General features: G+C 40.7%; 1 protein-coding gene across 1 annotated transcript in view; it reads right to left on the minus strand.

Moving 5' to 3' along the window:
- Fry (FRY microtubule binding protein) overlaps positions 1 to 21,696 on the minus strand; it is a 479,403-nt gene that overhangs the window by 384,869 nt on the left and 72,838 nt on the right. The window contains exon 2 of the mRNA XM_029559622.1: positions 27 to 199. The gene's annotated coding sequence lies outside the window, so the exon portion shown is untranslated. The remainder of the gene's footprint in view (positions 1 to 26; positions 200 to 21,696) is intronic.

Here is a 21,696-nt window from a genome sequence, read left to right on the forward strand (position 1 = left end):
GAAGGCATGAATTCAACAATTCCTACCTGGAAATATGGACGGCCTCTTTTTGGGGCGCCTCAGGTGAAAGGGTTCCAAGTTCTTAATGTTTCTTTGAAGTCTTCCTCTAATGTCATTTCCTATAGGTAGTTCTGGTGGCAGGCTGCTCCGTCTCACTGATTTATAATCATTTTGAGATGAATTTATTTTGTTCTTTGTTCTGGAATATAAATTACTGTCATCAACTGCCATTGTAGTAGATTCATTGGCCACTCCAAATCCACAAAGCCAAGCCCAGCAGCGGCGGCCACGGCCACCTCCTCTGCTGGCTCCCCAGACTGGAGGTTCTCATGCTTTATCCCGCACTTGTTTGGGAAGCTTAACAAGTTAATGGGCGTGGACTTGAACAGGTGTAGAATTACTAAGTAGCTCCTCCTTCAACAGCACAGGGGAGGGGAGGTCCAAAGTAAATCATTAGGAACTGGGAAATCTGAGTAGATGTGACACAAGGCTGTGCTCTTGTGGATGACAATAAAAGTGCTATCAAGTTGGCTGTGTGAAATTGGTTTTACTGGTGCCCTACCATGACGCAAACACGAGTTACTACATAAGAATGAATGCCAATGCAAATTGCAAGTCTAATATTTCCCAAGATTGATTTCCATAACACGTAGATTTTTAAACAGTTTTGGGGAAGTATTTTTACATTCCCTGCTATCTTTGTGATTCAAATCACACACACACACACACACACACACACACACACACACACACATCCTTCTTTATTCATATTTGGCTAGCAGCCAACTAGAAGTTGGCTAGAAGTGGGAGATGAGAGATCACTGGCCATGTCCCGGAAAGAACCTGTTATGGGTGTGTGCTGTCCGGCAACAGTGCTGGGAACCCTGGATTGCCCTGACCCACCCTTCCATCCTGTGTTCCACCTGGCAGATGGCTTCTTCCAGAGTTCATGAGGCTTGACGGGGAAGTTAGAGGTCTCAAAAATAAGCTAGAACTCCAGTCTTGATCAACAGATCACAAATAAATGTGATTTTTGTGGTGTTGCCCTGCTTCCACTAAAATACTCAACTGGCTTGATGTTCTGAGAAGAATGAGCTCTCTACTTGCCCTGGTCACATCTTTTCTTTTTCCCTCTTTCAGATTTAAAGTTTTTCTCCCCTCTGTTCCTGTCTCCCTTGCTCTACTTATGGTGCAATGTGTTGCATTCTTTTCTTGGTGCAGAAATAGTCTTCAATTTATCCTCCCCAGCCATGCCCCAGGGTTGTGTCCATCAACCGTCTGTGTTCATGCACGCATGCTTGTGTGTACACACACAGACATACAGCACCAATAACACAGCCATCCCCTTCCTGCTGTCTGGCTGAGTGTGAGTCTGAAGATAAAGACTAGTGCTGCCTTTTTTGTCTCTTCCTTGTGCCAGGGATCAGTAGGTACAACATTACAAAAAATCTGAGGGGCGTTTCAAAAATCCCTGTTTGCTTTGGTTTCTAGGATACCAAAGAGGTTGTCATTAAAATTTGGGCTTTGGATTTCTTTACCTAGCCGAGGACGCACTTCCCTTTTCACTCTAGCGGAAGTTTTACTCATTTTTCTCTATTTTCCTTATACCCTTTCAGAAACAGGTCTTCAAACTGCGGCGGGTTTTCTGAAGAGAAAAACATGTTTTCCCAAGTTTGTCTGGATTCAAGATGCCATTTTAATCTAACAATCATATTTGTTAGATTGTTAAATTATTTTTTAGCCAATTCTGAGAATCACCCACAGGACATCCCACCTAGGACTTAGAACTACTCTGTCAAATTGAAATGTGACATGGGTTTCAAGGGCTGGGGATGCAGCTCAGTGCTTGCCTGGCACACATGAACTCTCAGGTTCAGTCACCAGTCCTTCTGGAGAGAGGGAGGAAGAAAGCAGCTTTAAAGTTTGATCCAACAATTTAATAGACCCCCCCCATAACCCAAACATCAATAATAATGTTTAATGTTTTTAAATACATGGTGTGGTGGAGTCTTAGGGTACAAAGGGTTGAATATTAGTGGAGAGAAACATGGTGACAAGCAAGCTCAGTATTTACTGACTGCTTCTTTCCAATCAGCATCATCACGAGGCTAAATACGAACATCTTGAAGAAGAAACCGAAGTATCTAAGGAAAGGTGTTTCTATCAGGATGCATTAGACCCATCTGCATGTGTACACATATAATTTGCTTTTGTCTTTAAGAGGCTGTCTGGAAGCACAGAGATAAGTATATAGGTACCTGGAACATATTATAATAGCTATCACATACCAAGTGCTTAACACTAGCTATTCCCTATGCTAAGCCTTTGATATGTATTATCTCACTGATGCCTTAAAATGACCTGCCTTATAGGTAGAGACCCTGAGACATAGAGTCAAGCATCCAGGAGCTATGGGAAAAGCAGGGAAGATTTGGACAGAGGTTGTATAACGTATGTCCAAATTCACACTGTAAGCTATGCCAGTTTACTGCCTTGTTAGATGCACCTGACATACAAATGGAATTGAAAGTCTTTCTATAGTTTCCTAGGATAATTCCTGGTTCAAAGCAGCTTTGCACAACAGCAGCTGCAGGTCTGGGGCTGGACCTGGGTCAGCTAACTAGGCCTGCCATGTGTGACAGGTTCTCAGAGGCTCTGAAGCTAAGTAAGGAAAAGCAGAGCTAGAATTTAGATATTTTTACTGGTGTTTGTTGGAAAGTAATTTCCTTACTAAGTTTCTACAAAAAGCTTTTCATATTAAAATGCTTTTGAAATAAAAGTATTATATTTTCTTGAAATTTAAATTACTAGACTATTAACAAAAACCCCATCCTATTTCTAAGGTACTCTAAATGTCCTGATTATCTAAATGATGTCAGAGAGGGGTAGAGGGATTCCTAATATACCATATTCAGTTACTTTGCTGCCTAAGTCATTCCCCCTCACAGGGAATATAGAGACAGGAATCTTGCTCCTTCAATCTATTCTCTTGAGGAGAAAAGAAGGAACCTACATTTGTTATCATTAAATGTTTAGGACACTATAAACAAAGGATATTTATTATTTATTCAAAAGTGAAATTAAATCTGTGAACACAAAAAAGTAGAGTAAATCATCTTTTCAAATGTTTAAATTGGCTGAGATGAATAACAATCAACCAATGAAAATTTAGCTTGGTTTATTTAAATGAGAATATTCCTTGATTATAATGTTAAGCCTGCCTTTCCTCTTTATACTGAGAGGCAGAACTGAAGAAAGTTTTCTTTCCTTTCTTTCTTTCTTTCTTTCTTTCTTTCTTTCTTTTTTTTCTAGTGCTGTGGACTGAAGCCAGGTCCTCATGTTTGCTAGGCAAGTACTCTATCACTGAGTCAAATTTCTAACCTCTTCTTTCTTTATTTTTTTTCAGGCACCCAAAAGATTGATGATGTCAGGCTCTGAGCTAAGGGGCTCTCAAAACATAAATAATATAAATATATAATTGTATATTTTTATTGAAATGACCATTACATTTTAAGATCTCCATTATCTTATAAATCCAATATGTTCATCTTTCTGAGTCATCCTTATTTCCATCCTTCAAGAAGTCTCATATTTTGTAGTAAATGGCACTTCCACTCCTATGAACATTTGGAGTTTACTCTTTCTGGCTTTAAGATATAATCTTTTTTCTCTTGGAAAGTTTGAAAAGCCCACAGAAAGACATTCCCTCGGCATGAAGCCCTGGTGAGCTTTGGCAGCTTTTGAATAGCATTCCTGAATTATTTTGCTTTTTGTGAGAAAGCTACAATTCTAAGAAGGATCCATCACAGCTGTGGCTTTCTTTCCCACCATTGCCTTCCTAGAACCAGTCACCATGCAGGCTTCAGGCCTCACCAAAGTTGCTTCTAAACCTTACTGGCCTGGTGGCAACAGACATCTGTACATGTTTTCAATTTTTAAACAGAGAGAATGAATGTCAGAGGATGAAAATCATCTAATCACACAGCTCCACTGATTTCTCTCTGAAAAGCGTCACCAAGCACCTCTTGGTAACAGCTCAGTTTTGCTTGGTGTGGGTGACAGTGCTCACAGCATTATCTATGGTATGATTATGGCTGAGGACATCTTTCCTCAGTTCCTGAAAATATAATGAAGATGAGGGTGGAGAGACAGCTCAGCAGTTAAGAGCACTTGCTGCTCTTGCATAGGATCTGAGTTTGGTTCCCAGCACCCATATCAGGCAACTCATAAATACCTGTAAATCCAGTTCCTGGGGATCCAATGTCTCTGGCATCCATGAGCACCTGCACTCATGTGCTCATAACACCCCCACCCCACAACACACAAAAATAAATAGATTCCCCCAAAAGTAATGAAGATGTTCAGTATGCATCTCATTGGCTCTCATAACAATTAACACAGATGATTAGATGTTTAATGTTAAAATTCTCTATTTGGGGTTTCTACCACACTAATCTGTTAATTTCTGTTTCTGTTCTCTTCTGCTCAAATTCTTCAAAGGCTAAGGATGTAGTCAGTTATAGAGTATGTACTTAGTATGTTCATAGCTCTGGGTTCAATCCCCAGCACAGTAACAAAAATATGTTTTACTCACTTTCTCTCTTAAGCAAGCCTATTTATTAAGCACCAACGAAGTGTCTGACACTATGCAACATCCAAAGTCTCTATTCCTAAGAATTAGTAATAAGTAGGAAAGAAGTAGATCTATACCAGGTAAACTCCAGAGAGTGTAGAGGTGGAGACAGGAGGATTGCTGGGCGTGCTGGCCACCAGCCTGGTTCCAGGTTCAGTGAGAGACCCTGTCTCAAAGGAATAAGGTAGAGAGTAACAGGGCAGGTCATCTGATGTCCTTCTCTGACGTCTGCACATGCATACATGGGTGTACACATCTGCACACATGTGTGCATATATCACACAAACATACACCACACAGGTACTCACATGGGTGCGTATACCACATACCTACACACATAACTATTTTTTAATTGCATCAATACGTAATATGTACAAACTGTTTTCTTTGTTATTGTTTCCTAAACATAGTGCAAGTATTTAATAGGTTTACATGGTATGAGGTAGTACAAGTCATCTAGAGATTAGTTAAAGTCAATGGAGGGTGTGTGTACAGATTGTATCTAAATACTAGGCTATTTTGTATAAAGGGACCTGAACAGAATGGATTTTGGTATCTGTGTGGGGTCCTGGAGCCAATTTCCTGAGGGATAACTGTATAACAATCCTACTACTAAAAATGGGGCCTTACATCATGCAAAATACAGACACTGGAAAAACAAGATTGAGCAATTCCAGAAAACAGAAGCCTGAAAGAAAAATAATACAGTGATACTATATATACTAAATATATTTTAAACAGCAACTTAAATTGGACATCTGGCAAATAACTACTTTTAAAAATAAGTCTGCATAAAAAAACTAACTCCTTAAAATATGTTGGTAATTCTTAACAAAATGTAAAAAAAAACATTTTTTTTAAAAGCCTGGTTCTGGTCAGTAACTCTCTCCTGACCCATCTTTATTTGCCTGAGAACACTGTGAATCGGGATATGCTGAGGTATACTTTTATGCAACTTTATAATGTCACACACACAGTACCTCAAAAAAAAAAAAAAAAAAAAAATCTCAGAACCAGTTCTCACTGGCTTGCAAACCAACTTTATTTGCACTTGCTTGCATTCTTTTTTGCCCAATTTAGCAATTCTCAGCAAAGTGCTAATAACTGTCAGTTTGCTCTCAAACTAAAGTAAGGCTTAAAAGCATGTTTTTTGGGCTTGTGGGGACTTCTTGGGCAAGATCGTACAACATAAACAAACTGTATTCTACCCCTGATATACCCATATGGACCAGGCCAGGACTAGACTGATAATTTAATGTCTTAGTTTTCTATTTAACAGATTGAGCTAAAATCTGTGCTCCTAAAAGAATCGAAGATTCTGAAATATATTGTTCCAGTGAATTTTTTTGTCCTTGGAAAGCTGGTTCCTAAAACCAGGCTGGTAAGTGACAACCATCTGGAGCATTAGTGGGCCATCATCACAGTCATTCATACCTGGGATTTTAACTTTCACCTGTGTGCCATGGCAGCTATATCCAAGCCCTCCCCCAGGTGTGTCCTCAGTGTTCCAGATTTCTGCATCGGAGCATTCTAACCATTTCCTGGTGGAAGATCATCATGTTCATAACTCGTACTTCCAGACCTGTAGTCCTGAGTTTCTGACTTTACTGAAACATATCATCATTTACCAGGTGATGTAAGGCAGAAATCATGGAATTACTCAGGCTACGTTTACTTCTTAAATGTCTTTGGGCTGGTGTCCTCCGCCCTGCTGTCACTGTGGGTGGAAGCATTCATTATCCCTTTTCTGGGCTGCAGTGACTCCCAACTGGTCTGGCTACTTTGGTTTAGTGTCGTACACATTCCATCTGTGACATGGGCTGTTGATCTTTCATATCTTAGCACTCTACCCTGATGCTTAAAATGCTGCTAATAATTGGGCAGAATACCTCTGATGTGCTGACTCAAAAGAAAAGCTGATATAACCAGACTCATATCTTAATTCAACACTATCATAGCTAATCAGTTTTTTATTTCCCTCATGCATTTATGGGTGGACCCAAACTCTTGAACTTCAACATCTGCCTTGTTATAAGGAAGCGAATCCCGGACTTAGGCAACAGACTCTGCAATGCATCTGAGATCTTTGATGTTGCCCCCATTAGAATTCATTTTCAGTATATTTTAATTATTATTATTCAGAAAAGTTTCTTTGAGCTAAAAATCTAAACTTATAAATTTTGGACTTGGATAAATACATAAATAAATCATTGTTTGGTAAGACTACATCACTAAATGTTCTAGTGTTTTATGCCAGGAGTGGTGGCGCTTGCCTTTAATCTCAGCACTTGGAAGGCAGAGGCAGGCAGATCTCTGTGAATTCAAGACCAACCTGGTCTACATAGTGAGTAGTTCCAGGTCAGCTGGGGCTACAAGGAGACCCTGTCTCAAAAAGACCAAAAAAAAAAAAAAAAAAAAAGATTCTAGTGTTTTGATTTTTCTGACGTAGGGAAAGGGAGCCATTTTGTTTATTTCATCAACACCTTGCTTAAGTCTAGTAAGTAATGGTTGGTGTCTTTAGAAGAAAGGTGTTGTAGGTACATAAAATAGATAACAGCATGAATACACACAAATGCCAGGCAGTGGTGTTCTGGAAAGTTAAATGGCACCTTCCTCATTATAATATTACTTTCATATACTTCATCTGATGAGAGATTGATGTTTCTGATGAGAACAATCAACAGGCAAGAACAGAAGGAACTTCTCAACCTAATAAAGCGACATCTAGCAGAAACCTGTAGATGGTGTTGTCTGCAACCACAGAAGAATAATGCTTCCTTTTGAAAAAGAGTGAAAAGGAATGTCAATAAAAACAGAACTCCTCAGATAAACTGTGAAATCCTGTATGGCAAAGGACTTCGAGGTCAGGATTAACTTTGGTTCACTTAGCTGACTTGGGTTCAGTCTCGATGCCTTCCAAGGGATGGGAGAAATGAGATAATCTAGAGACTCTTCCCTCAGCATCTGACGCTGCTGCTGTTTTTCAGGTGATCCTATTTGAACCCCCAGTTGTTAAGTGCAGCAAGAATGTCTCCAACAGTCACTTCACACATTTAATGACAAATGTGTGAAGTGTCCTGGTTATTTTATACAGAAAGCTAGTTCTATTGTGCGTAATCTCAAACCACACTCAGTGGGAAAAACGTAACTATTGTATGAGAAGGAGACACTTAAGAGGGGCCAAGAACCTGCATCTGATAAGTTTGAGTCGTTACTGACAAGCCCATTTTTCATTTAGTAGCAAAATCTGGAAAATAAATTTCCCCCTTTTACTCTTGGTTTCCCAACTACTTCTAGACCTTTGTCTTTGCTTTGGTCTCCCAGGCTCCTTATTGCTATGTACAAAGCATCTCTTTGGTCCCCACCTTTGTTTTCCTCAGGCTAAGGAAAGCAGCAGAAGCAGATGCAGAGTCTCAAAAGCTACCTTTCTTTCCAGAAAGGAGAATTCATTTCTACCTTCAACATGGAAAAGGCACCACCATTTTCTTGCCTCTGTCCAGAAATTAAATTCCACCATAGAAAACACTGAAAATTGGGAATTGGGGTGGACATCTTTCCCCTAAAGACACAAGAGGTTCTCAAGGCCTAGGAACTGTGGCTCTGAAGGAATAAAGACTCATATATTTGCCTCATCTTCCATTTCCCTCTCTGTCTGTTTCTCTGTCTCTGTCTTGGTTTCTCTGTCTGTCTCTCTCCCTCTCCCTCCCTCTCTGTTTAAGATAGGATCTCACTATGTAGCCCAGGCAGGCCTGGAACCCACTACGTAGTCCTGGGAGTACAGGCCCACATCCGACGAATTTATTTTTCCTACCTTTAGAAAAATTCTATTAATTAATTAATTAATTAATTGTATGAGGGTTTTGCCTGCCTGTATGAAAGTGCACCTATGCATTCAATACGTATGGAGGCCAGAAGAAGTTAACAGATCCCTTGGAACTAGATACAGATAGTTGCTAGCCACCGTATAGGTGCTGGGAACTGGATTGAGGTTCTCTTCAAGAGCAGCCAGTGCTGTCAACAACTGAGTCATCACTCCAGTCCTTCATCCTCCTATCTTACAGAGAATATTCTTATGATGAAATGGCCCGATTTTCAAATATTATCTTTAGGAGTTTAAGAACACTGTGTGGACCAAAGAACCCCAAAATGTGTAACTTCCAGGGCCTTTGGTTCAACTCCCTTCCTGTAGCTACACAGAAAAAATTTTCACAGATGGTCTGGAATCAGCGTCTTAATTCATCACTCTTTCTTTTTAATTTTATTTTTTATGTGTATGAGTGTATTGTCTGCACGTGTGTAAGTGTGCCTGTGTCATGCAGTGCCCAAGGAGGTTAGAAGAGGGTGTCAGATCCCCCCTGGAACTAGAGTTAGGGACGGTTGTTAGCCGCCACATGGGTGCTAGAAATTGAACCAGGGCCCTCTGCAAGAGCAGCCAGTTAAGCCATTCTTAACAGCTGAGCCATCTCTCCAGTCCTAAAATGCAGCATTCTTAAGCAGTGCACCTGTGAATGTCCCAGTCTCAACGTGTGGTTGGGTGAGAAAATTATGCACACCGACTCCTCTCTTGGAAACTGACGAAGCAAGGAAGCCAGTCAAAAGCACTTGAGTGCTGCAGCCTAAAACCAATCCTGCTTAACCTTACCTGAATATTTCCCAAACTTGGGTGAATACAGAACTTTCCCCCTCTTTTTCTTGTGTAATAGCTAGTAATATCCTTTAGCTCTTTTGCAAACCCAAAGTTTGGAAAGAGCTTCATTTCCCTAGCGGCCAATTGAGTGTTGCGGGACATCTGGAAATAGGCTTTATATATATCTTAAATTCTTACATTCTGTTCTCCGGTCACTTAATGCATGTAACCAATGCATAACCATGCACACTCAGCTGTGCTCAAGAAGGTAGACAAAGAAAAATAATCTCAGATAACTTAGCTGAGGCTCAGGAGCCCATACAACCCAAAGTGCCTGGCTTTGTAAGTTAAACTGGTAGATAAAGCAATGAATTTTCACTTTTCTGCCACACACGTAGTGCTGCGAACAGGCAAATGAAGTCAAAATACAATGTAGGTTTTTCTAGAGATTGTCCTCAAAGCAGACAGACAACTGAAAGTCAACAGTGTTCTCATTAAATCAGTAATCACCCTGCTACACACAAACCAGTACTTTTCTTGTTGTTGAACAAGTTTCTTCACAAAGGATCAACTGTTACGCCACCTTAAGAAATGCTAGCCTGTTAGGGAGGTCCGTGTTTTTCCACTGTGAGTGTCTGTGGCTCTCCTTCAGTCTTCACAGGGACACAAAGGGGTGAAAAGTAATCTAATAAAACTATTTTGTGCTTTTCCATTCTTCCATGATCATTCTTCTCAGAGATACCTTGGCTTGAGTTTTTATATGTTTTTTTCAGCCTTTTATTTCTTACTTAGAACTATCTAAAAGATCAGGTTTTTCTGAATTCTCTTTTCTAGAGAGGTAATTCTTCATACATTTATAGTAGTAAGTGTTAAGGTTCAGAGAGCCCTGTCCCCTCACCAACAGGATCCCAAGGACTTCTTATGCTCCTGAGAAAAGGGAACGGAGCTGATAAGCGCCCTGGTCTATGAAGTCAAGAGAAGCAGACTTTTCTCTACTGTTTGACCAACATAGCAGGTTTCCCCTTTGATCTCTAAAGAGAAAAGGCTATAACAGTCCCACTCTCCCATGTCCCCCTGCCCAACTTTAAAAAAAAAATACATCTTCCCACCTTCTGCAGGAAGCAGAAGCCTCCCTTTTTAAAAGACCCAAGCTCATGACCTGGGCACACATTTTCCCTGCCCGGAAGGGAATCTGTCCCATGTGTTCCTTTGCTAATAAACTCTGCTTTCTCCTGATCAACCCTATTTGTCATATGGCTACCTTTTTACCTATCAGTAAGACAATTAAAAATTTTAGAAAATTAAAGAATTTTGGAGAAACTAGAGGACTAAAGAGGTTGCTCAGCAGTTAAGAGCAGATACTATTCTTCTAGAAGACCCACATTTGGCTCTAGGCACCCATGTCAGGTGACTCACAACCCCCTGAACTCCAGTTCCAGGGATCCAATTTTCTCTTCTGGCTTCAGTAGCACCACAATCACTCATGTGCACATACCACACCCCCAGCACACACATACACAGTTAAAAAGAAAATAAATCTCTACAACATTTTTTAAAGAACCACATTGAATTTTATAAAACTAGCAAGGAATTTCTAATATGATTCTACTTGAAACTGAAATATCATATTCCCCGAGTGTTTGAAATGTTTATTCTTCAGGGCTTGAAGATATGGCTTAGTGATAGGGCATGAGGCCCTAGGTTCACTTCTCAGCACTGCAATAAATAAATAAGTTAATTAATTAATTAATTAAAAATAATAGCTTCCATTTATCTTAACCAAGTCACGGAAATGTTTGTTCTTTGGTTATTCCAGGATTAGCAGCATGAGAAAGATTCATTCAATCACTAAAAAAGTTTTTTGCATTATTTAAAAGGAATATGCAGATATACATCAGCCATATTTAATATAAAAGTTTCTTATAGCCGGGCGTGGTGGTGCATGCCTTTAATCCCAGCACTCGGGAGGCAGAGGCAGGCAGATCTCTGTGAGTTCAAGGCCAGCCTGGTCTACATAGTGAGTTCCAGGACAGCTGGGGCTACAAAAAGACAAAAAAAAAAAAGGTTTCTTATATTGTTTGGAGGCAATACACCCCTTGCCATGTAACCCATAATATACAGACAGACACAGGAAGCTTCTTTTCCCTAGAAAATGCCTGAGTTAATTTTTACTTCAAAATATTAAAATAACTTAAGTGAATGTACAGATCTAAAAAACAAGCAGCACATTATAGCTTCATACTTGGGGATGGGGGGGGCAACAATCATCGCTGGGCAAGCACACTGAACACACAGGGTTAGAGTTTCTGGTGCATTAAAGTGATTTTATTCAACTGCAGAAGATACAAGGGGGCTCTGGCTACCAGTGAGCAGTCTCTCTTCTTTCCTCGAACCAAACAAACAAGTTCACTGAATCTTCTCTTCATATCCTCTTTTTGTCGAAAGTCTTCCTGGACATGGACCCAAAGCTGTCATTTTCTCCTTTTTTAGAGCAGGTGTGTGGTTTTTGGTGCATGTTGTTTTTGTCTACATTCCTTGCAATATTTTTTTTCTTTTTCCCCAGACAGGTTTCACTTCTATTTATCTTGCCCACGGTGGGATAGAATTCACTATGTAGGTCCATACTGGCTTTGAAGTTATGGCAATTCTCCTGCCTCAGCCTCCCAAGCACTAGAATTACAGGCAGGAGCTACAATGACTGAAAGAAACACCACTTTTTCAAATTTATTTTTTTTTTTAATTTTATTTTTATTTTATGTGTATGAGTGTATTGCCTGCTTGTAGGTAAGTGCACCCCTCCTGTCATGCAATACCCATGGAGGACAGAAGAGGCAATCAGATTCCCTAGAACTGGAGTTACGGACAGTTGTTAGCTGCCATGTGGGTGCTGGGATTCAAACCCGAGTCTTCTGTAAGAATAACCAGTGTTCTTAACCACTGACCCATCTCTCCAGCCCCGAAACACCACTTTTGATACAAGTTTTCATAGAGTATTTCTTCACAGTGATCCTTAGCAGGGGAGAAGTCTACACACACACACACACACACACACACACACACACATACACACAGGGGTGGGGGATTGAGAGACAGAGTTGAGAGACAGAGAGAGACAGAGAGAGATTTTTCTTTTCAAATTTTAACTGTGTTCTTAAGATGCATGTAATTGTCAAGTCTACATAGTGCCTTAGACATATGCTCTTGTATGAGGCTAACAGTGGACCATCTGGATTTTCAGGAACCCCAGACTCACCTGTTCCAGGACTGAAATCCTCAAGACCTGTAAATTGCTCTTTCCTGCATTTTCTTGCTCTTATTTGGGAAATAATTTCAAATACCCCCTCCCATCTCCACTGCACATATCTATAGTCAGGTGCCACCAACTACAACTCTTTGAATTCCTAACTTCCTCTCTTCCTCTTTTCCTGTCACCCTCATCTGAGCACAAGGTTCCTTTAGCTTGGCCTGGATTTGTCAACAGTTTTCTCTCAGCCTGTAGTGTTCTGCCTCTGAAGCATACCCTAAACATCTATGTCAAATGGCAAGTGGCAAGACCATTCTCTGCTTACACTGATGGCTCCCACAGCTGACAGGTGCACATGTAGGGCCAGGGCCAGCTCCACTCCCCACCTTGGGGAGCCAAGGCTTGCTTCCTCTGTGACCACTTCATTTCTCACACTCATCTCTTGACTGCCTCTCAGCAACTCAGCTGCATGTAGTGACCCTCAAAGGCTCCCCACCAGGTTGGTTCTGGGGTGCTTCCAGACTTCCAGCCTCTCCTCCTCCCTGAGTTCAGCTCACTCCCTCACTCCCAGCTACCTTCCTTGCACAGTCCTAGCCCCATTTCCCAGACCCCATGAAGAAGAATTTCTGACGCCTCTGGCTCTCTCTGTACAGCTCTAGGCCACGAGTCTATTTCTCACTTATAGCCATTGACTTAAGTTGTCCCTTTCTTGTGTCCCCTGTCCCTGGCACAGCACCTGGCTCTCAGGAGGTGCTCAGTGTGAGTTTGCTAGAGGCTCATCCTCCTGACAAGTGGGTGTACTTGCAGGGAATAAAGGTGGACATAAGGAGAAGGGTGTCTTTGGAATCCTGGCAAATTCTAGAAACAAATTGAGACTTTAGGAGTTATAGCTTCACATACTTACACAAACATAAGTACTTAGTGGACATCATTAGAAGGCATCAGTTGGTAAAACAGGAAGATTTCCAGACCAACTGAAATATAGAGGACAAAGGTTGATGGGGAAGAATAAAACTGGGACACCTGACTCTGGCTTTCCAAGACTGATTTTTCTTGATTCACAAAAGGCTCAAATGTAACTTCTGACAGGCAAAGGCTTTATGTTTCAGAATGAGTAAATGCAAGAAAAAAAAAATAGACGTTCTTTCACTTTACATGAAAAATGAAAGAGGAAGAACAACAGGAAGGTTCAGTGCTGCTCCATTTAACTGTCATTTCCAGGTCCTAGATAATAACAATAGTCTTGGACAACAGTGACTGCTGGCTCCCCTCTGAGCTCCACAGTCCTTCTGAAGGCCTGCTGGCCACACCTGTCTGGAGCCTTTAGAGATACAAGCAGGCCACCCACCGAGGGCAGATGGTGGGTGCCATTCTGTCCCTCCCCCAGCAGCATTACTAGGTCTTCCGTGTATCAGCCCAGGTTGAGTAGTGATAGTAAAACTAGGTAGAATTCCTAAATGTGGGGAATGAAGGTGAGCAATGCTGTAAGAATCAGGTTATAATAAAGGACAGCCAAGGAGGTTTTGAGTAGGAAAGGTGTGGGAAGGAAGTGATCTAATTTCCATCCCATATGCACAGTAAGGAGTTAGATAAGTGATAGGGAGCATAAAGTTGACAAGCATAAGCTGTGCCAAGAAATGACCCAGGATTGGCCCTGAATTTCACCAGCGCAGCAGACCGAGTGGACTGCACTCAAGTTCAAAGAGTTATTTATCTCTGTGTCTCTCTGCTCACACTGTGACATGCAATGTTTTCAGAGGTCAATTAAGAATGTTACTTCAAGATTATGGAGAATTTACAAGGGTCTAAACAGCTGCAAAACTGAAAATGTGAAAGCTATGAAACATTAAAATAAAATTTTAAGTACAGGGATTTCAGGAAGAAGGCAGTAGGATTTCCTTTTTAAAAAACTACTAAGTATGGATTTGTTTCTGCTTCAAAGCTGTCTAACCAATTGTCTAACCAATTCATGATACAATTAGAAAAAGTGAAAAGCACCTGGGCTTTCAGATGGTATAAGACATCTCATTAACAATGCTTTGTGTGTGTGTGTGTGTGTTTGTGTGTGTGTGTGTGTGTTGTTTTGTTGACATAATGTTTCTGACACTTTAAGAGAGTTTCTGTTTCTCTGAGCACCAACTAGGACTCAGCCAGGTGAGGTGGAAATAAATAGCCCAGGGGCCATAACCCCACACAGGTTAACTACAGGCCTCAGGGCTGCTTGAGTTAGATTAAATAAGATCACCTGCAGAAAGCAGAGCTCCCACTACTTGAGCCATTGTTAAGCAAAAGCACTTTCATATTTCCTCTCCTTTCAAATTCAGACTGAATGTAATAATCCCAGAACAAAAGCTCCTTATGCAGGTGGGTCAGCAAATGGTTAGTTTTTACAGATCTCAGAGTGCTGTTATTTGTCCTCTGAAGGAATGCTTATGCAATACTTTGATAAAAATAAAAATTAACGGAGTATAATAAGCTGCAATGCATATAATCTCCCGGGAAACAGGTGACAACAAACATACTGTATGCGGACCAACATGGCCTTATTCCTGACTGTAGGAGTCTGCCATCCAGTGTGATGAAACTGGATCATCAAACTGGAATCAGAGGACCTGGTTTGGGTTTGGCATTCTTTGGCTGTGTGATACAGAGTAAGTACTTTAACCTCTGAGCTTCTGTCTTCCTCATCAAAGTGGAAATGGTAACATCAGCTACAGAGGAAGTAGTTGTGGGGAAGTAAACAAGGACAGTCCCTGGGTCCAGGGCTTGGCACAGAGGCCACACTTAGTAAATATCAGCCAACTCTGAATTTTCCAGAGTGGTGTTGGATTTTATACGGAACTCCAGGAGTCAAGGGTAAAGCACTATACTTTTATGAAAAGCAAAGAGTGAACCAAGTAACAAGAGGAAGGTGGGAAGAGAGGGAGGGAGGGAGGAAGGAAGGAAGGAAGGAAGGAAACCATAAAAGAACCTGAAAATACAAAATTAAAAGATAAAAACAGGGCTGGAAAGATGGCTCAGCAGGTAAAGGTGCTAGCCCTCAGACTGACAACCTGAATTTAATCACCAGAACCCACATGTTGGAAGAAGAGAACAAACTTCCACAAGATGCCCTCTAACCTCCACATGAACACAGTGGTGCACCCCATATACACACACAAATAAATAAATGTAAAAAAAAAAATAAAAACATGTAATACAGTTATTATTATTATTATTATTATTTTGTCTTTTTGAGACAGGGTCTCCCTGTAGCCCCAGCTGTCCTGGAACTCACTATGTAGCCCAGGCTGGCCATGAACTCACAAAGATCTGCCTGCCTCTTCCTCCCAAGTGCTGGGATTAAAGGCGTGCGCCACCACGCCCGGCTCAGTATTATTCTATATGAAATGCAAAAAAGGCCAGACAAGAAAGACACTCAAAGAAGGGGTATTAAATTTCTTCACTTCACATGAAGATGCTCCACTGGGTTCCTTTGAGTTTCAGGCTCTTCTGTGGTATGTGAAAAATACAGGCATATGTACACATTTTTATGTACACGTGTCTATACGCATCCCTTTTTGTACCTCCAGTGTTCAAGAGATCCACAATGTCCAAATTTTTAAATTTAAAAATTAAAAAATGCCACAAGGGTGCTGGGAATCGAACCGGGGTCCTCTGCAAGAGCAGTCAGTGCTCTTAACCATTGAGCCATCTCTCCAGCTCCCAGAATGTCCAATGTTAAATGAAATGTTAACTATTACCTTCCCAAGTTGAAAGGAAGGAAGCCTCGCTTTTGCATGCCTTTCTATTCTATTGCGTTTCCTGTCCATTCCACTCCACCTTTTCCCAGGGCAGGAAAGGAGAAGGCAGAGGATCACAGTCATGGGTGGGCAGTTTGTGAAGAAGCCAATCTGACCTCTGCTCACTCCCACTGGTAGGCTCATGGGCCTTTCTCTCCAAACAGAAGGAAGTGACTGCCCTTTCCCAGAATGTTCATGGAGAAACACGCAGGAAGACTGTGATGGAAGTAGTGGTTTGGGGAAAATTGTATTCTACTGTGCAAGTCCCAGTGAGCAGAATTAGGACCCTGTCCCAGGAGCTCTGGCTTAGAACAGAAGGGATGTGCTGCTACCCCTTTAAGACGGGTGCCCAGAACTCTACCTGACTCAATAGAAGGTGTGTTTATCCTTTGTGTCAACACCAACTGACCTCTGTCCTACAGGAAGAAAGGAAAGCAATTCCTGTGAAAGTTCTTAGCTGGCTACTTATGTCATAGCCATTCAGAGGTCTCCTAGTATGAAAGGAAGATGGTCTAGTCCACCTGAACTGGAACTGCTCGCCTTTACTTCATGCTCATGACTTTTTTGGTTAAGTAGCCAGAGCTAGTGGAAAATGAAGACTGGGAAAATGAATTGAAATTCATTTTGGTTCTGCAAATAGCAAGCTATGAAATGTGTCTTTGAATTTGTTTGCTTTGCATCTGCACAGCAAAAGTCTGTATCACAGGGTTTGGGAAATTCCTTCAAGTCCTAAGAATGAGTGTGCAAAAACAATCTGAGATTTCAGTTATTAAATTGGAACAAAGTAAAATAATTGAAATAAATATAGGATTTAGGATGATAAAGAAATAGCAAATCCAAAGGTGACAGGGAAGGAGAGATTTAAAGAACATATAAAATCAGAAGTCAATGAAACTGAGAAGCACAGACATGATGTATCTGACTCTTTAAAACAACAATAAAAGACCAAAACTGCCAAAGACAGAGGTTAAGCTGAGAGTAAGCATGAACACTGTATTAGGAATAGAAGAGGAGCCAGCAGCACAGAGATGAGGAGGCATACACTCAGACAGCAAACCTGAAAACTTGTAAGAAATAAACAATTGCATAGGAAGCCAGAACGGAAGAGCCTTCAATGTCCTCACATGCCAATCACTGTGGAGGAAAGTGCAGCAATCGTTAAGCAGTAGAACACAATTTCCCCCAAACCATTAGGGACAAATCATTTTATTAGCTGTGATGGGAAGAGATGCTGTTTCTCTATATTATTCAAGTTAGTCTGTAGAAGAGAAAAAGACAGAAAGATTCCCAATTCATCCCCAAAACAAGCTAGGGGAAAATCTACAGTCTGATATCACTTAGAAGCATAGATGCTAAAATCCTAAATAATACATTAGTAAATCAAAAGCACAGAGAATTATAACCCAGTCTACTTTATCCTAGTAATGTAAAGATAACTGGAACTACAAACTTAGCTAATAATTAATTACTTCAATCTGTTATATTAATCTATAAGAAACCTAGGAAATAACATAATGATTTTAATAGATGCTTAAAAGCACTTAGAATTCACAATACTTCCTGATCACAAGAATTAGAATTTGCTAGAAGAATAATTTATTAAAATAATAAAATTATAACTTAAAACCAACAGTCAATGACCTATATACAATAGTGAAAATACTATAAATATCCTCAATAATGAGAATATTGATCAGAAACTGGCCATGGTGGCACATGCCTTTAATCCTAGTAGACAGTAGGACAGTAGTAAGCTTATCTACTTAGAAAATATGAGAGAATCATAAAAAATTAAAATCTAGCAGACACAGGAAGGTATTATATACATACATGAATATTAGCTGCCTTCTTGTCTGGCAGCAAACACACAGAAAATGTGAAGAAAAAAAGACATTCAATTTTGAACTACAATCAGGAATTAGAAACATAATAAACAAGAAATCTGTGAGCCCTAGGAAAGTAATAGATCCACAAAATGTTGCTGAGAGGCAGAAAAGTTGATTTTAAAAACTGAAAACAAACAGGACATGAGCATGCCTTTAATCCAATATTCAGGAGGCAAAGGCAAGAGGATCTCTGTGAATTCCAGGCCAGCCTGGTCTACATAGGAAGTACCAGCAGGTCAGCTGAGTCTACATAGTGAGACCTTGTTCCCAAAACCAAACACAGAGAGAGAGAGAGAGAGAGAGAGAGAGAGAGGGAGAGAGAGAGAGAGAACACACAGCTGGGAACACAGCTCAGTGATAGAGCACTTTCCCACCATGTGCAAGGTCTTAGGTTTAATCCCTAAATACTACAAAAAGTAAAAAAGTATCAGGCAGATTTTCAATAAAAATTCCCGGCAATTTGACAAAATGATTCTTTGTATGTGTGTGTACATGTATGTATGTACATGTTTGTGTGGGGACATGAAGGGTGCCAGTACTAGAGGACAACCCTGGGTATCCTTTGTTCTTGGGCACCACCCACCTTGTTCTTGAGACAGGGTCTCTCTCTGGTCTGGGCCTTCTGACTTGACTAGAATGGCTGAATATGAGCCCCAGGGGTCCCCTGTCTCTGCCTCCCCAGCTTTTTAATGTGTGTTATAGGCTTGAACTTGGGTTTTCAGCTATCTCCCCAGCCCAGACAAAATAAATCTTTAAAAACTGGCACTGAGATCCCAAGAGGCACTATATGGAAACACTGGGGGTGGGGGGGTGGGGGTTGGGAAGGACACACACACCTGCTCTGAGCACTGAAGGGTCTAGTAGTTAGGAGAGAAAGGAAGCTGAAGAATGCTGGGGGCCTATCTGGGTCTACCATCTAGATGATAACTGAAAAGAAGAAAGAAGACTGCCCAGAAAACAGTTAAAACAGCAAGCAAAGCTAGTGTAAACCCAGTTCACAGCACCTAAAGAGCAAGGAACAGTAGGCACTAAAGTTACAAATACCTCAAGACAGTATTTCAAAATTCAGGGGAGAAGAGATTTCCATGAGGGTGGTGGTAGGTGGGGCATTATATTTCAAGGGGTCCCAAAGAGCATAATGATGTGTGGTATCCCTGGACATCATGACATCCAGCCCTTATTCCAACCTAATGTCAGCAGCAATGGGGCGGACTGATGCTGGCCTCACCTACTGCAGGACAGTACAGTGCTTGGCCTAAACAGGTACTCAGTAGTTAGTGAATGAAGTAACTGACTTGAGCTACCTTTACATCCTTGCCAGGTCTGCACCAAGATTATGTGACTTGGTTGAACTAAATTTCCCTCCTTTCACCCCTGTTATTTTTTAAAAAATATTTTTATTATTTCTATGTGTATGAGTGTATTGCCTGTATGTATGTAAGTGCATTGTGTCATGCAATCCCTGCAAAGGTCAGAAGACGGCATCAGATCACCTGGAACTGGAGTTATAGACAGTTGTTAGCAAGCCATGTGGATGCTGGGAATCGAACCCAGGTCCTTTGCAAGCAAGAACAGCCAGTGATAAGATATCTCTCCAGCACCCTTCCTTTTCCTTTTCCTTTTCGCTTTTTTTGGTCTTTTTGAGACAGGGTCTCCTTGTAGCCCCAACTGGCCTGGAACTCACTATGTCAACCAGGTTGGCCTTGAATTCACAGAGATCCGCCTGCCTCTGCCTCCCAAATGCTGGGACTAAAGGCCTCTCCCTGTTCCTCTTTTTTATTTTTTTAAACATTTTTAAAATTTATTATTTTTATGTGTATGAGTGTATTGCCTGCATGTATGTGAGTGTACCCGTGTTGTGCAATGCTGCAGAGGTCAGAAGAGGGCTTCAGATTCCCCTAGAACAGGAGTTAAGGATGGTGCGGAGCTGCTATGTGGATGCTGGGAATCGAACCTGGGTCCTCTGAAAGATCAGTCAGTGCTCTTAACCGCTGAGCCATCTCTCCAACCCCATCCCTGTTCCTCTTAATAGCAGTGGACCGAAGCTTCCTGACCTTTCTGATAATGTCTCATAATCTTATTGTCTTCATCCTGTTTTTGCAACTGTATTTATGCTCAGAGGAAAGATGGTCTTCCTCTGGGATGGCTGTGCTTCAGTGCTCCTAGTTATTATAAGCCATGTTGTTAAGGAGGTCAGGTGGCTTGATTCCTTAGATTTCAGGGGTGGGAGTTCAATACAAATGCAATTCAACAGGGAAAGCCATTAACCTGAAGGAATGTGTATCCGTTCTTCCTTCTGTGAGTCCATTGTCTTTTCCAGGCAGACTGGAATTGTTCATACATTTTTTTTTTTAACACATTTTTGTCACATAACAAGTGGCTTAAATGTCTTGTGGCTTAATAATAATCTAAAAATTTTACAGCTTTTACAAAATCCCCTCAAATAATAAGGAAAGCATGGATTTGACATTTCTGAAATAGCTCAAAATGTCTAAGTAAAATAATTAGTAATTTGAGTTTTGAAATTTGGTTTACCAAGGATCTAATGCTAATCATATTAAATCATCTTTAACATGACATTAATTTTCCCACTCCTATGTAAGTCATAGTAAACACATTGCAGAAATATACTAATAGTCCCACTTTTCTCCTTTTGCCTATGATCTACACATGAATAACTATGCATATAGTTTGAAAAACCAAACAAAGAACTGAAAGGAGGAGCTCATTCATTCCGAGGAGAAAATGTGTGGCAGAGAAGGGGTGTGACAGGGACGTTTGTCATTTACTATCCCCAGTTGGATTTCTGACTTGTGGTATGCACAAGGAGGGTTTTAGAAAATCTGGTCAACTGGGTTTGTAATTTCTCATTAGAAATTTTGATTAGGGGTTTTCCCCTCTACAGGCAAATTCATATGACTGTATCTGCTGTTTACTCTGGGCTATATCAGCAGGTGATATAGTTTAGAATACAGTTTTGTTATTAATGTGAAAATTCTAGGATAGTCAAGAAATAGATAGGATTCGTGCAGTTTTCAAAAATAAGCTTTGAATGTTTAGAATTTATTTTTTCTTTCCATCTTCTAAAAATTCAATTCTGGAGACAACGTCAGCTCATCCCACTTAAAAGTTTGGCAGTTCAGTGTGGAGCAGGATTCCAATTGCCCCAATGTAGTGTAGAATGTGTTAAAAACAAACCGGGTCATAGCATAGCCTATTTTTTCCTCATCAAGAGGAAGGGGGTGAAAAAGGTATGGTAAAAAAGTGCATCTGGGGCTGGAGAGATGGCTCAGCAGTTAAAAGCACTGGCATTGCAGAGGACCTGGGTTTGGTTCCTAGTACTTGTATGGTGGCTATCAACCATCTGTAACTCCAGTTCCAGGGAATATGACCCTCTTCTGGCCTCTGCGGGCACTGCACATACATGGTGCATATATATACATGCAGGCAAAACACTCATACACATGAATGTAGATAATATAATAATAATAATAATAATAATAATAATAATAATAATAATAAAT

Source organism: Nannospalax galili, unplaced genomic scaffold (genome assembly GCF_000622305.1).
Source record: "Nannospalax galili isolate Female #2095 unplaced genomic scaffold, S.galili_v1.0 scaffold768, whole genome shotgun sequence".
In the NCBI taxonomy this organism is placed as follows: Eukaryota; Metazoa; Chordata; class Mammalia; order Rodentia; family Spalacidae; genus Nannospalax; species Nannospalax galili.